Source organism: Triticum urartu, chromosome 5A (assembly GCF_056163025.1).
Source record: "Triticum urartu cultivar PI428250 chromosome 5A, HENAU_Tu73, whole genome shotgun sequence".
Lineage (NCBI taxonomy): Eukaryota > Viridiplantae > Streptophyta > Magnoliopsida > Poales > Poaceae > Triticum > Triticum urartu.
Genome location: NC_141877.1, coordinates 224,688,526 through 224,700,926, shown reverse-complemented (window position 1 = coordinate 224,700,926; position 12,401 = coordinate 224,688,526).

Below are 12,401 nucleotides of genomic sequence, written 5' to 3'. Positions count from 1 at the left end.
GTATAGGGGATCTATCATAGTCCTTTCGATAAGTAAGAGTGTCGAATCCAACGAGGAGCAGAAGGAAATGATAAGCAATTTCCAGCAAGGTATTCTCTGCAACTACTGAAATAAGTGGTAACAGATAGTTTTATGATAGGATAATTAGTAACGAGCAACAAGTGACAAAGGTAAATAAAGTGCAGCAAGGTGGCCCAATCCTTTTTGTAGCAAAGGAAAAGCATGGACGAACTCTTATATAGAGATAAGCGCTCTCCAGGACACATGGGAATATCGTCAAGCTAGTTTTCATCACGCTCATATGATTCGTGTTCGGTACTTTGATAATTTGGTATGTGGGTGGACCGGTGCTTGGGTACTGCCCTTACTTGGACAAGCATCCCACTTATGATTAACCTCTATTGCAAGCATCCGCAACTACAACAAAAGTATTAAGGTAAACCTAACCATAGCATGAAACATATGGATCCAAATCAGCCCCTTACGAAGCAACGCATAAACTAGGGTTTAAGCTTCTGTCACTATATCAACCCATCATCTACTTATTACTTCCCAATGCCTTCCTCTAGGCCCAAATAATGGTGAAGTGTCATGTAGTCGACGTTCACATAACACCACTAGAGGAGAGACAACATACATCTCATCAAAATATTGAACGAATACCAAATTCACATGACTACCAATAGCAAGACTTCTCCCATGTCCTCAGGAACAAAGGTAACTACTCACAAAGCATAAACATGTTCATAATCAAAGGGGTATTAATATGCATATAGGATCTGAACATATGATCTTCCACCAATTAAGCCAACTAGCATCAACTACAAGGAGGAATTAACACTACTAGCAACCTACTAGCACCAATCCCGGGCTTGGAGACAAGAATTGGATACGAGAGATGAACTAGGGTTTCGAGATGAGATGGTGTTGATGAAGATGTTGATGCAGATTGCTGTCTCCCGATGAGAGGAGCGTTGGTGATGACGATGAAGATGGTTTCCCCCTCCGGGAGGGAAGTTTCCCCAGCAGAACAACTCCGCCAGAACCCTAGATTGGTTCTGCCAAGGTTCCGCCTCGTGGCAGCGGAGTTTCGTCTGAGAATATGGCTTGTTATTTTTTGCAATCGAAAGACTTCATATAGTAGAAGATGCCCACCGAAGGGCCACCAGGGGGGCCACGAGGTAGGGGGGCGCGCCTAGGGGGTAGGGCGCGCACCCACCCTTGTGGGCAGGGTGTGGCCCCCCTGGTGAAGTTCTTGCTCTCAGTATTTTTTATATATTTGGAAAACGTCTTCGGTGATGTTTCAGGACTTTTGGAGCTGTGCAGAATAGGTCTCTAATATTTGCTCCTTTTCCAGCCTAGAATCCCAGCTGCCGGCATTCTCCCTCTTTATGTAAACCTTGTAAAATAAGAGTGAATAGGCATAAGTATTGTGAAATAATGTGTAATAACAGCCCATAATCCAATAAATATTGATATAAAAGCATGATGCAAAATGGACGTATCAACTCCCCAAGCTTAGACCTCGCTTGTCCTCAAGCGAAAAGCCGAAATCGAAAAATATGTCCACATGTTTAGAGATAGAGGTGTCGATAAAAATAAAATATGGACATGAGGGCATCATGATCATTCTTAGACCAACAACTTATATAATTCTTGCCATATGATTTCTTATGCTAGAGTAATAATTCAATCACAATCTCAAGTATGAATAGTAAACTTCATTGAAAACTAACAAACTATAATCTCAGTCATTGGAGCAATTGCAATTTATCATAATATAGGAAAGAGTCAGTGTATAAGAGCTTTTCAGCATGTCCACATAGTCAACTATCATATAATCTTTCATAATTGCTGACACTCATGCAATACTTATGGGTATGGAATTTTAATCGGACACAGAGAAAGATAGGGGCTTATAGTTTTGCCTCCCAACGTTTTACCTCAAGGGTAATGTCAACAGTAATAGTTCAGAAAACTCACATCCAATTAGCCATATATACCAGGATCTTTCCAACATACCATGCTTGCCAAAGGATAAAATGTAAAAAGGAAGGGTGAAGATCACCATGACTCTTATGCAATGTAGGAGATAAAAGTAAAAGATAAGCCCTTCGCAAAGGGAAGTAGAGGTTGTCATGCGCTTTTATGGTTGGATTGACAAAATCTTAATGCAAAAGAACGTCACTTTATATTGCCACTTGTGATATGGACCTTTATTATGCATTTTGTCTCCTTTATTTCTTCCATATCACACGATCGTATAAGGTTTATTTTCCCCCACACTAATAAGTCATACATATTTAAAGAGCAATTTTTATTGCTTGCACCGATGACAACTTACTTGGAGGATCTTACTCAATCCATAGGTAGGTATAGTGGACTCTGATGGCAAAACTAGTTTAAGGGTATTTGGAAGCACAGGTAGTATCTCTACTTGGTGCGATGAATTTGGCTAGCACGAGGGGGAAAGGCAAGCTCAACCATGTTGGATGATCCATGACAATATAATTTATCTTATATGTAAGAAACCATAACCCATTACGTTGTCTTCCTTGTCCAACGTCAACTCTTTTAGCATGTCATATTTTAATGAGTGCTCACGATCATAGAATATGTCCAAGATAGTATATCTATATGTGAATACCTCTCTTTCTTTATTACTTCCTATTAATTGCAACGATGACCAAAACTATGTTTGTCAACCCTCAACAACTTTTATTCATCATACTTTTTCTATGTGAGCTCATTACTCTCCATAATACTCACATGATCTCTTTGTTTCTTTTGATTTCTTTCTCTTTTCTTTTATTCACTTAAGATCATGGCAAAATAATCAAGCCCTTGACTCAACACTAATCTTTATTATATAGTTCACGGACTTGATTACATAGAAGGATTATAATGCAAAACTCACAAGTAGATCATACTAAGAACTTTTATTCTACTGGATCAAGATATTACCAAAAGGATCGAACTAAGAAAAACGGTAAAGATAAAAGTGATGGTGATACGATACCAGGGCACTCCCCCAAGCTTGGCAGTTGCCAAGGGGATTGCCCATACCAGATACTCAATTCTTGTTTGTTGGTGGAGAAGATGATGGTTTTGTTGAAGGCATAGGCTTCTTCCTTAATTTGCGCTTGAGGACAGAATTTTTGTCCCTTACGTCCTCGATCTCCTGCTCCAAGCTCAGTATCTTTTTGCATAGTTCCTGCTTGTTCTCCTACAAGAGGCGAAAAGGGATAAACTCGATCTTAGGTTTCTTTACCCTATCCGGGAGGCTTGACCTTTTGAACTCCACATGCATGTCCCCAGGTTGAGGTAGTGGTTCTTCATCTTCATCTGAGCTGGTCTGCTCCTTCCCCTTGGGTTCATAGTCCTCTTCTTCTTCCATAGTCCAACCGAAATGCTCCACATCCCCATAGACCTTAGGATCTGCAAGGTAATCAGCCACATATCTTTCTCCTCCCGAATCCTGGGACGACATGTTGCTCTGTCTGTAGCAGGACAGCTCAAAACAAAGACAAGAGATATTTGCATAATACGGGAGTCAAAATATCTGGGAGATTATATAATGAATTTTTACCGACCAAATATGTGTCGTATACGAAAACGGAGTCCGGAGAGCACACGAGGTGCCCACGAGGTAGGGGGCGCGCCGAGTAGGGTAGGGCGCGCCCTCCATCCTCGTGGAGCCCTCGTGTCCTTCCCAGACTGCTACTTATTTTTCTATTTTTCTAAATATACCAAAACAGAGAAATATTGCCTTAAAATGGTTTTGGAGTCGGTTTACTTACCGTGCATCAGACCTATTCCTTTTCGGAGTCTGAAACGTTCCGCAAAGTGTCCCTTATGTATTCCTCCGGGGTTACGGTTTCAATAACATTGGTTTCAACATTTATGGGATTACCTGAGATATAATGTTTGATTCTTTGACCGTTCACCACCTTCAGATTTGTTCCTTCGAAGTTATTGATTTTTATGGCGCCGGAACGATAGACCTCCTCGATAACGTCAGGACCTTCCCATTTAGAGAGAAGTTTTCCTACAAAAAATCTTAAACGGGAGTTGTGTAGCAATACATAATCACCTACATTAAACCCACGCTTTTGTATCCTTTTGTCATGCCATCTTTTAACTTTTTCTTTAAACAACTTGGCATTTTCATAGGCTTGGGTTCTCCATTCATCAAGTGAGCTAATATCAAATAGCCTCTTCTCACCGGCAAGTTTAAAATCATAATTGAGTTCTTTAATGTCCAAATATGCCTTGTGTTCTAGTTCGAGAGGTAAGTGACATGCTTTTCCATAAACCATTTTATATGGAGACATACCCATAGGATTTTTATATGTAGTTCTATAGGCCCATAATGCATCATCAAGATTCTTGGACCAATTTTTTCTAGATCTATTAACGGTCTTTTGCAAAATTAATTTGAGCTCTCTATTACTCAATTCTACTTGACCACTAGACTGAGGATGATAAGGAGATGCAATTCTATGGTTAACATCATATTTAGCAAGCATTTTACAGAAAGCACCATGAATAAAATGTGAACCACCATCACTCATTAAATATCTAGGGACTCCAAATCTTGGAAAAATAACTTCTTTAAGCATTTTAATAGAAGTGTTATGATCAGCACTACTAGTTGGAATAGCTTCTACCCACTTAGTAACGTAATCAACAACAACTAAAATATGTGTATATCCATTAGAAGAAGGAAAGGGTCCCATATAGTCAAAGCCCCAAACATCAAATGGTTCAATTGCGAGTGAATAGTTCATAGGCATTTCTTGACGTCTACTAATATTACCAATTCTTTGACATTCATCACAAGATAGGACAAACTTACATGCATCCTTGAAGAGAGCAGGCCAATAAAAACCAGATTGCAATACCTTATGGGCAGTTCTATCTCCAGCATGGTGTCCTCCATAAGCTTCGGAGTGACACTTGCATAGGATCTTTTCATGTTCATGCTCAGGTACACAACGTCTAATAACACCATCCACTCCTTTTTTATAAAGATGTGGGTCATCCCAAACGTAATGCCTCAAATCATAGAAGAACTTTTTCTTTTGCTGGTATGTGAAACTAGGTCGCATAAACTTAGCAACAATGTAATTAGCATAATCAGCATACCATGGAGCAATATGAGAAGCATTTATGACATTGAATTGCTCATCAGGAAAGCTATCATCAATAGGAAGTGGGTCATCAAGCACATTTTCTAACCTAGACAAGTTGTCTGCAACGGGGTTCTCAGCTCCCTTTCTATCAACAATATGCAAATCAAATTCTTGTAGCAAGAGAACCCATCTAATAAGTCTAGGTTTAGCATCTTTCTTTTTCATAAGATATTCAATAGTAGCATGATCAGTGTGAATAGTTACTTTAGAATCAACAATATAAGGTCTGAACTTATCACAAGAAAATACAACCGCTAAGAATTCTTTTTCAATAGTAGCATAATTTCTTTGAGCATTGTCTAAGGTTTTACTAGCATATTGAATAACATTTAATTTCTTATCAACTCTTTTTCCTAGAACAGCACCTACAACATAATCACTAGCATCACACATAATTTCAAACGGTAAATTCCAATCAGGCGGCTGAACAATAGGTGCAGAGATCAATGCTTTCTTAAGTATTTCAAATGCTTCTACACAATCATTATCAAAAACAAATGGTATATCTTTTTGTAATAAATTAGTCAGAGGCCGAGAAATTTTTGAGAAGTCCTTAATGAACGTCCTATAAAATTCGGCATGGCCAAGGAAACTTTTTATACCTTTGATGTCCTTGGGACATGGCATCTTCTCAATAGCATCAACTTTGGCTTTAAAAACTTCAATACCTCTTTCAGAAACTTTATGCCCCAAGACAATACCTTCATTAACCATAAAGTGGCACTTTTCCCAACTCAAGACAAGATTAGTTTCTTCACGTCTCTGCAAAACTCGATCAAGGTTGCTCAAGCAATCATCAAAAGAAGATCCATAGACGGAAAAGTTGTCCATGAAAAACTCACAAATCTTTTCACAAAAGTCAGAGAATATAGCCATCATGCATCTTTGAAAGCTAGCAGGTGCATTACATAAACCAAAAGGCATACGTCTATAAGCAAAAGTACCAAAAGGGCGTGTAAAAGTAGTCTTTGATTGATCTTTGGCTGACACAGGAATTTGAGAGAAACCAGAATAACCATCTAAAAAGCAAAAATGTGTATGTTTGGATAATCTTTCAGGCATTTGATCGATAAAAGGTAAGGGGTAATGATCCTTTTTAGTAGCCTTATTTAACTTGCAGAAATCAATTACCATCCTATAACTTGTAATAATTCTTTGCGGGATCAATTCATCTTGATCATTAGGAACAATAGTAATACCTCCCTTCTTAGGGACACAATGGACAGGGCTTACCCACTGACTATCAGCAACGGGATAGATTATACCTGCCTCAAGGAGCTTTAGTATTTCCTTTCTTACCACTTCTTTCATTTTAGGATTCAGCCGGCGTTGATGATCACGAACTGGTTTAGCATCTTCTTCCAAATTAATTTTATGTTGACATAGAGTGGGACTAATGCCCTTAAGATCATCAAGAGTATACCCAATAGCAGCATGGTGCTGCTTCGGAGTTTTCAATAATCTCTCTTCCTCATGCTCTGAAAGGTTAGCACTAATAATAACCGGATATATCTTTTTATCATCAATATAAACATATTTAAGAGTATCAGGTAACGGTTTAAGCCCAAACACGGGATCACCCTTGGGTGGAGGAGGATCCCCTAGGATTTCAACAGGTAAATTGTTTTTCAGAATAGGTTCCTATTTAAAGAATACTTCATCTAATTCCCTTCTTTCATTCATAAACATATCATTTTCATGGTCTAGCAAATATTGTTCTAAAGGATCACTAGAAGGTACGACAATAGAAGCAAGACCAATAATTTCATCCTTACTAGGTAATTCTTCTTCACGGTGTTGTCTACTAAATTTAGAGAAATTAAATTCATGAGTCATATAATCTAAACCGATAGTAACAACATCCCTTTTGCAATCTATGGTAGCATTAACAGTGTTCAGGAAGGGTCTACCAAATATTATGGGACAAAAGCTATCTTGTGGGGAACCTAGAACAAGAAAATCAGCAGGATATTTTGTTTTCCCACACAAGACTTCAACATCTCTAACAATTCCCATTTGTGAAATAGTATCTGTATTGGCAAGTTTAATTGTGACATCAATATCCTCTAACTCAACAGGTGCAATATCATGCATGATTTCTCTATATAGGCTAATAGGCATTGCACTAGCACTGGCACCCATATCACATAAGCCATGACAACAATGATCTCCTATTTTAACAGAAATAACAGGCATGCCTACCACAGGTCTAGATTTATCTTTAGCACAAGGTTTAGCAATTCTAGCAGTTTCATCACAGAAATAAATAACATGCCCATCAATATTATCAGAAAAGAGATCTTTAACAATAGCAATATCAAGTTCAACTTTAATTTGCTCATGAGGTGTATAAGTTTTAATATTGCTTTTATGAACCACAGTTGAAGCTTTAGCATGATCCTTTATCCTAACAGGAAAAGGTGGTTTCTCAACATAAGCAGTAGGAACAATAGGATCATTATAAGTGACAATCTTTTCTTCAACTTTAATAGGTGCAGCTACTTTTACTTCTATGGGAGGATGATATTTAAACCACTTCTCCTTGGGGACATCGACATAAGTAGCAAAAGATTCACAGGAAGAAGCTACTATCTCAGAGTCAAGTCCATATTTGGTGCTAAATTTACAAAAAATATTGGTATCCATAAAAGATTTAACACAATCAAAACTAGCTTTCATACCTGACTCCTTACCTTTGTCGAGGTCCCAATCTTCAGAGTTGTGTTTAATTCTTTCCAATAAATCCCATTTGAATTCAATAGTCTTCATCATGAAAGAGCCGCACAAGAAGTATCAAGCATGGTGCGATTGTTATCAGAAAGCCGAGCCTAAATTTTTTGAATAATCATTTCTCTTGAGAGCTCATGATTGGGGCATGAATATAACATTGATGAAGCCTCCCCCAAGCTTGAGCGATGCTTTCTCCTTCACGAGGCCAAAAATTATATATGTAATTGTGATCATGATGAACAAGATGCATAGGATAAAACTTCTCATGAAATTCCAATTTTAATCGTTTGTAATTCCAAGACCCCATATCATCACATAGCATATACCATGTTGATGCGTCTCCCTTCAAAGATAAAGGGAAGACCTTCTTCTTAACAACATCTTCGGGTACACCTGCAAGCTTAAATAATCCACAAACTTCATCCACATATATTAGATGCTCATCAGGATGTTTTGTTCCATCTCCTAAAAAAGGATTAGCTAGCAGTTTTTCTATCATACCCGAAGGAATTTCAAAGGAGACATTTTCATTTTCAGTAGGTTCAGTAGGTTGAGGAGCAACTCTTTGCTCTACTGGTCGAGGTGAAGATACCCCAAACAAGCCCCTCAAAGGATTACTTTCCATAGTAACAAGTGACAGTAAATTTCAGCACACTATATAAATTTTTCCTTACCAAATTCCACCTACCAAAGGCGCTTCACTCCTCGGCAACGGCACCAGAAAAGAGTCTTGATGACCCACAAGTATAGGGGATCTATCGTAGTCCTTTCGGTAAGTAAGAGTGTCGAACCCAGCGAGGAGAGGATGGAAATTATAAGTGGTTTCCAGCAAGGTATTCTCTGCAAGTACTGAAATAAGTGGTAACAGATAGTTTGATGATAGGATAATTTGTAACGAGCAACAAGTAACAAAGGTAAATAAAGTGCAGCAAGGTGGCCCCATCCTTTTTGTAGCAAAGGACAAGCCTGGACAAACTCTTGTATAGAGAAAAGCGCTCCCGAGGACACATGGGAATATCGTCAAGCTAGTTTTCATCACGCTCATATGATTCGTGTTCGGTACTTTGATAATTTGGTATGTGGGTGGACTGGTGCTTGGGTACTGCCCTTACTTGGACAAGCATCCCACTTATGATTAACCTCTATTGCAACCATCCGCAACTACAACAAAAGTATTAAGGTAAACCTAACCATAGCATGAAACATATGGATCCAAATCAGCCCCTTACGCAGCAACGCATAAACTCGGGTTTAAGCTTCTGTCACTCTAGCAACCCATCATCTACTTATTACTTCCCAATGCCTTCCTCTAGGCCCAAATAATGGTGAAGTTTCATGTAGTCGATGTTCACATAACACCACTAGAGGAGAGACAACATACATCTCATCAAAATATCGAACAAATACCAAATTCACATGACTACTAATAACAACACTTCTCCCATGTTCTCAGGAACAAAGGTAACACTACTAGCAACCTACTAGCACCAATCCCGGATTTGGAGACAAGAATTGGATACAAGAGATGAACTAGGGTTTTGAGAGGATATGGTGTTGATGAAGATGTTGATGGAGATTGCCCTCTCCCGATGAGAGGAGCATTGGTGATGACAATGGCGATGATTTCCCCCTCCGGGAGGGAAGTTTCCCCGGCAGAACAGCTCCGCCAGAACCCTAGATTGGTTCCGCCAAGGTTCCGCCTCGTGGTGGCGGAGTTTCGTTTGAGATGATGGCTTGTTATTTTTTCCCATCGAAAGACTTCATATAGCAGAAGATGGCCACCGGAGGGCCACATGGGGGCCCACGAGGTAGGGGGCGCGCCCAGGGGGGTAGGGCGCGCCCCCACCCTCGTGGGTAGGGTGTGGCCCCCTGGTGAAGTTCTTGCTCTCAGTATTTTTATATATTTGGAAAATGTTTTCTGTGAAGTTTCAGGACGTTTGGAGCTGTGCAGAATAGGTCTCTAATATTTGCTCCTTTTCCAGCCCAGAATCCCAGCTGCCGGCATTCTCCCTCTATGTAAACCTTGTAAAATAAGAGAAAATAGGCAAGTATTGTGACATAATGTATAATAACAGCCCATAATGCAATAAATATCGATATAAAAGCATGATGCAAAGTGGACGTATCACAGCCCTCGATGCAGCCCCCGCTTCAGCCCCCAGTGTGAGTTCATCATTCGCTCCCCGCTGGCAGGCGTTGGGGCATGAAGCCTTGGTGCTGACCTTGCCGGGTTTGAAGGAGGAGAGCAGCAACAGGAGGAGCCACTAAGGGCCACCCCCGACATGCCACCCCTATCAACCACGCCACCCAGAGGGGCGTCACTAGCTAGGGCACCATCCACTGAGCACACACGCATGGAGGAGGAGGAGGAGGCAAGCATGGGCACCGGTGGCTCCATCCCGGCAACGAACATCGGCAGGGAGGGAACCACTTCTGCCCAGCCCGGTACAGGTAAGCGGCATGCCTCCCATCCCTTGCTATCTCTGCCATGCAATGTCCTCCCTTTTCTTTATTCTGAACTTTGATTTTCGCCTCATCTTATTCTCCTTTCTGCGTTCCAGACCCTCCCTCGATGGACCAGGAGGATATCGACACCGTCATCGAGGAGGTCGCCAGGGACATTGAAGCCGAGGCCGCCAAGATCGTGGCTGATGAAGCCACCAGGTCTGCTGCCGAGGAGGCCGGCAAGGGGCCTGCTGGGGAGGCCGGTAAGGAGACTGCCAGGGAGGCCAGTAAGGCCACTATCAAGGAGGACGCCGATGAGCCTGGCGGGGAGGGGATGGCCGACGACCAACCTTCCTCCCCTACAGCCCCCGCCTCAGGCAGATACTTGAAGGTGGGCGACGACCTGTTCACCCGCCTCCCAGGGACGGCGAGCGCCAGATCGCCAGCCGAAGGGGAGGTGCTTGATGATGAGGCTCTCACCACCGCCGGGCTCCAGGGTGTTGACGAAGTGAGCGCCGGCGACGGCGATTCTAAAGAGGAGCAGCTTCTCCGAGCCATGAGCGCCAACTTTCAGAAGCTCTAGGCGCTCCACCTTGCCCGCCAAGACCAAGTGAAATCCAGGATGGCGGCGGTGCACAAGGCGGAGGCAGATTTTGAGGAGCTCCTTGCTCAGATGCAGGTCTGATTTGGCAAGGCCCGGGAAGAATTCAGGACTGCCCAGGGTTAGATGCATGAGTGGAAGCGAGAGCTCATCCTGAAGCAGGCCGAGATCGAGAGGGCCCAAGAGGCGGCGAAGGAACAGGCCGCCAAGGACGAAGCCGCTCGGGTGTAGCAGCAAGCTCTGCTGGACACCCAGCAGGAAGACCTCGTTGCCCGTGAGCAGGCGTTTGCTGCCACACTCCACGGCAAGGACGAGGAGATCAAGAAGATCGTTGCACAACGGACCCAGGAGCTAGAGCAGAGGCACAAGGAGGCACTCGATGCTTTGGCCCTAGACCATGCCGGCAAGGTGGAGACGCTGGAGCTGGAGTGGGAGGAGCTGAGGAAGAACGTCTTGGAGCTGACGGAGGAGAGGGACCCGGCCAACCGTGCTCTGGCAGATTCGCAGGTCACCGTCTCTGACTAGATCAAGCTGCTCTCCAAGGCCAAAAACTCAATTGGTGGTTTGAAGCTGCAACTGGGTGCTTTGGAGGGGAGGCTTTCAGAGGCCAAAGCCCAGAAGGAGACCCTGAACAAGGCCCTTGAGACCGAAAAGCGGCTGCGGAGTATGACGCTGCCGCCCTTAACGACCATGTGAGCAGTGTGAATCTCTGGATCAACCGTCTCATTAGCGTTGCAGAGAAGCTCACCGCGTAGCTGGCCATCATGGGCATGCCGGAAGTTAGGTTCTCCCAGGAGGCGAACACAAGCCCCGATGCCAGGCTAACCTTGTTCTTCAAGCGTGTCCTCGACGCCCTGGAGCAGTTCCGCTCCAATCGAGCGACCTATCTGGCCAAGGAGTCCCCGAGGCTTTGTCGGGGTGCCCTAACCAAGGTGCACACCAAGGTGGCGTTCTGGAACCCCATCATCGACTTCGCCGACGCACTTAAGAGCTTGTCGGATGGCACGGACCTCGCGGCGCTCGAAGAGCGTATCGAGCCCATCATTAGCTGTGTCGACGGAGTCAAGAGGGTGGAGGGCCAGCGCCGGGACTAGCCACCCTGTTTCGCCCTGCCGTCGCGAGTTCATGCCCAAGACAATTTATCTTAAGTTAGAACCTCGGCAATCACTGATGTAATATAACTCTACAGTACTTTGAAATGAAACATGCTATCTTCCTGTTCGATCTTTCCTTGTATCTACACACCCTATGCCTAGTTGTATAGGTTTGTCGGCACACAAACCCATGTTGTGGCGCTTTGAGGAACGGATCCTTAGCAGCCTGCTGGGGCCGCTTGCTGCCGGGAAATTCACCTTGCTGTTCTCGGCGCAGCTGCCTGATCTGTTAAGCGGACTCTATATAGAACAAGGGCGTTGCCAATAGCGGAAGGG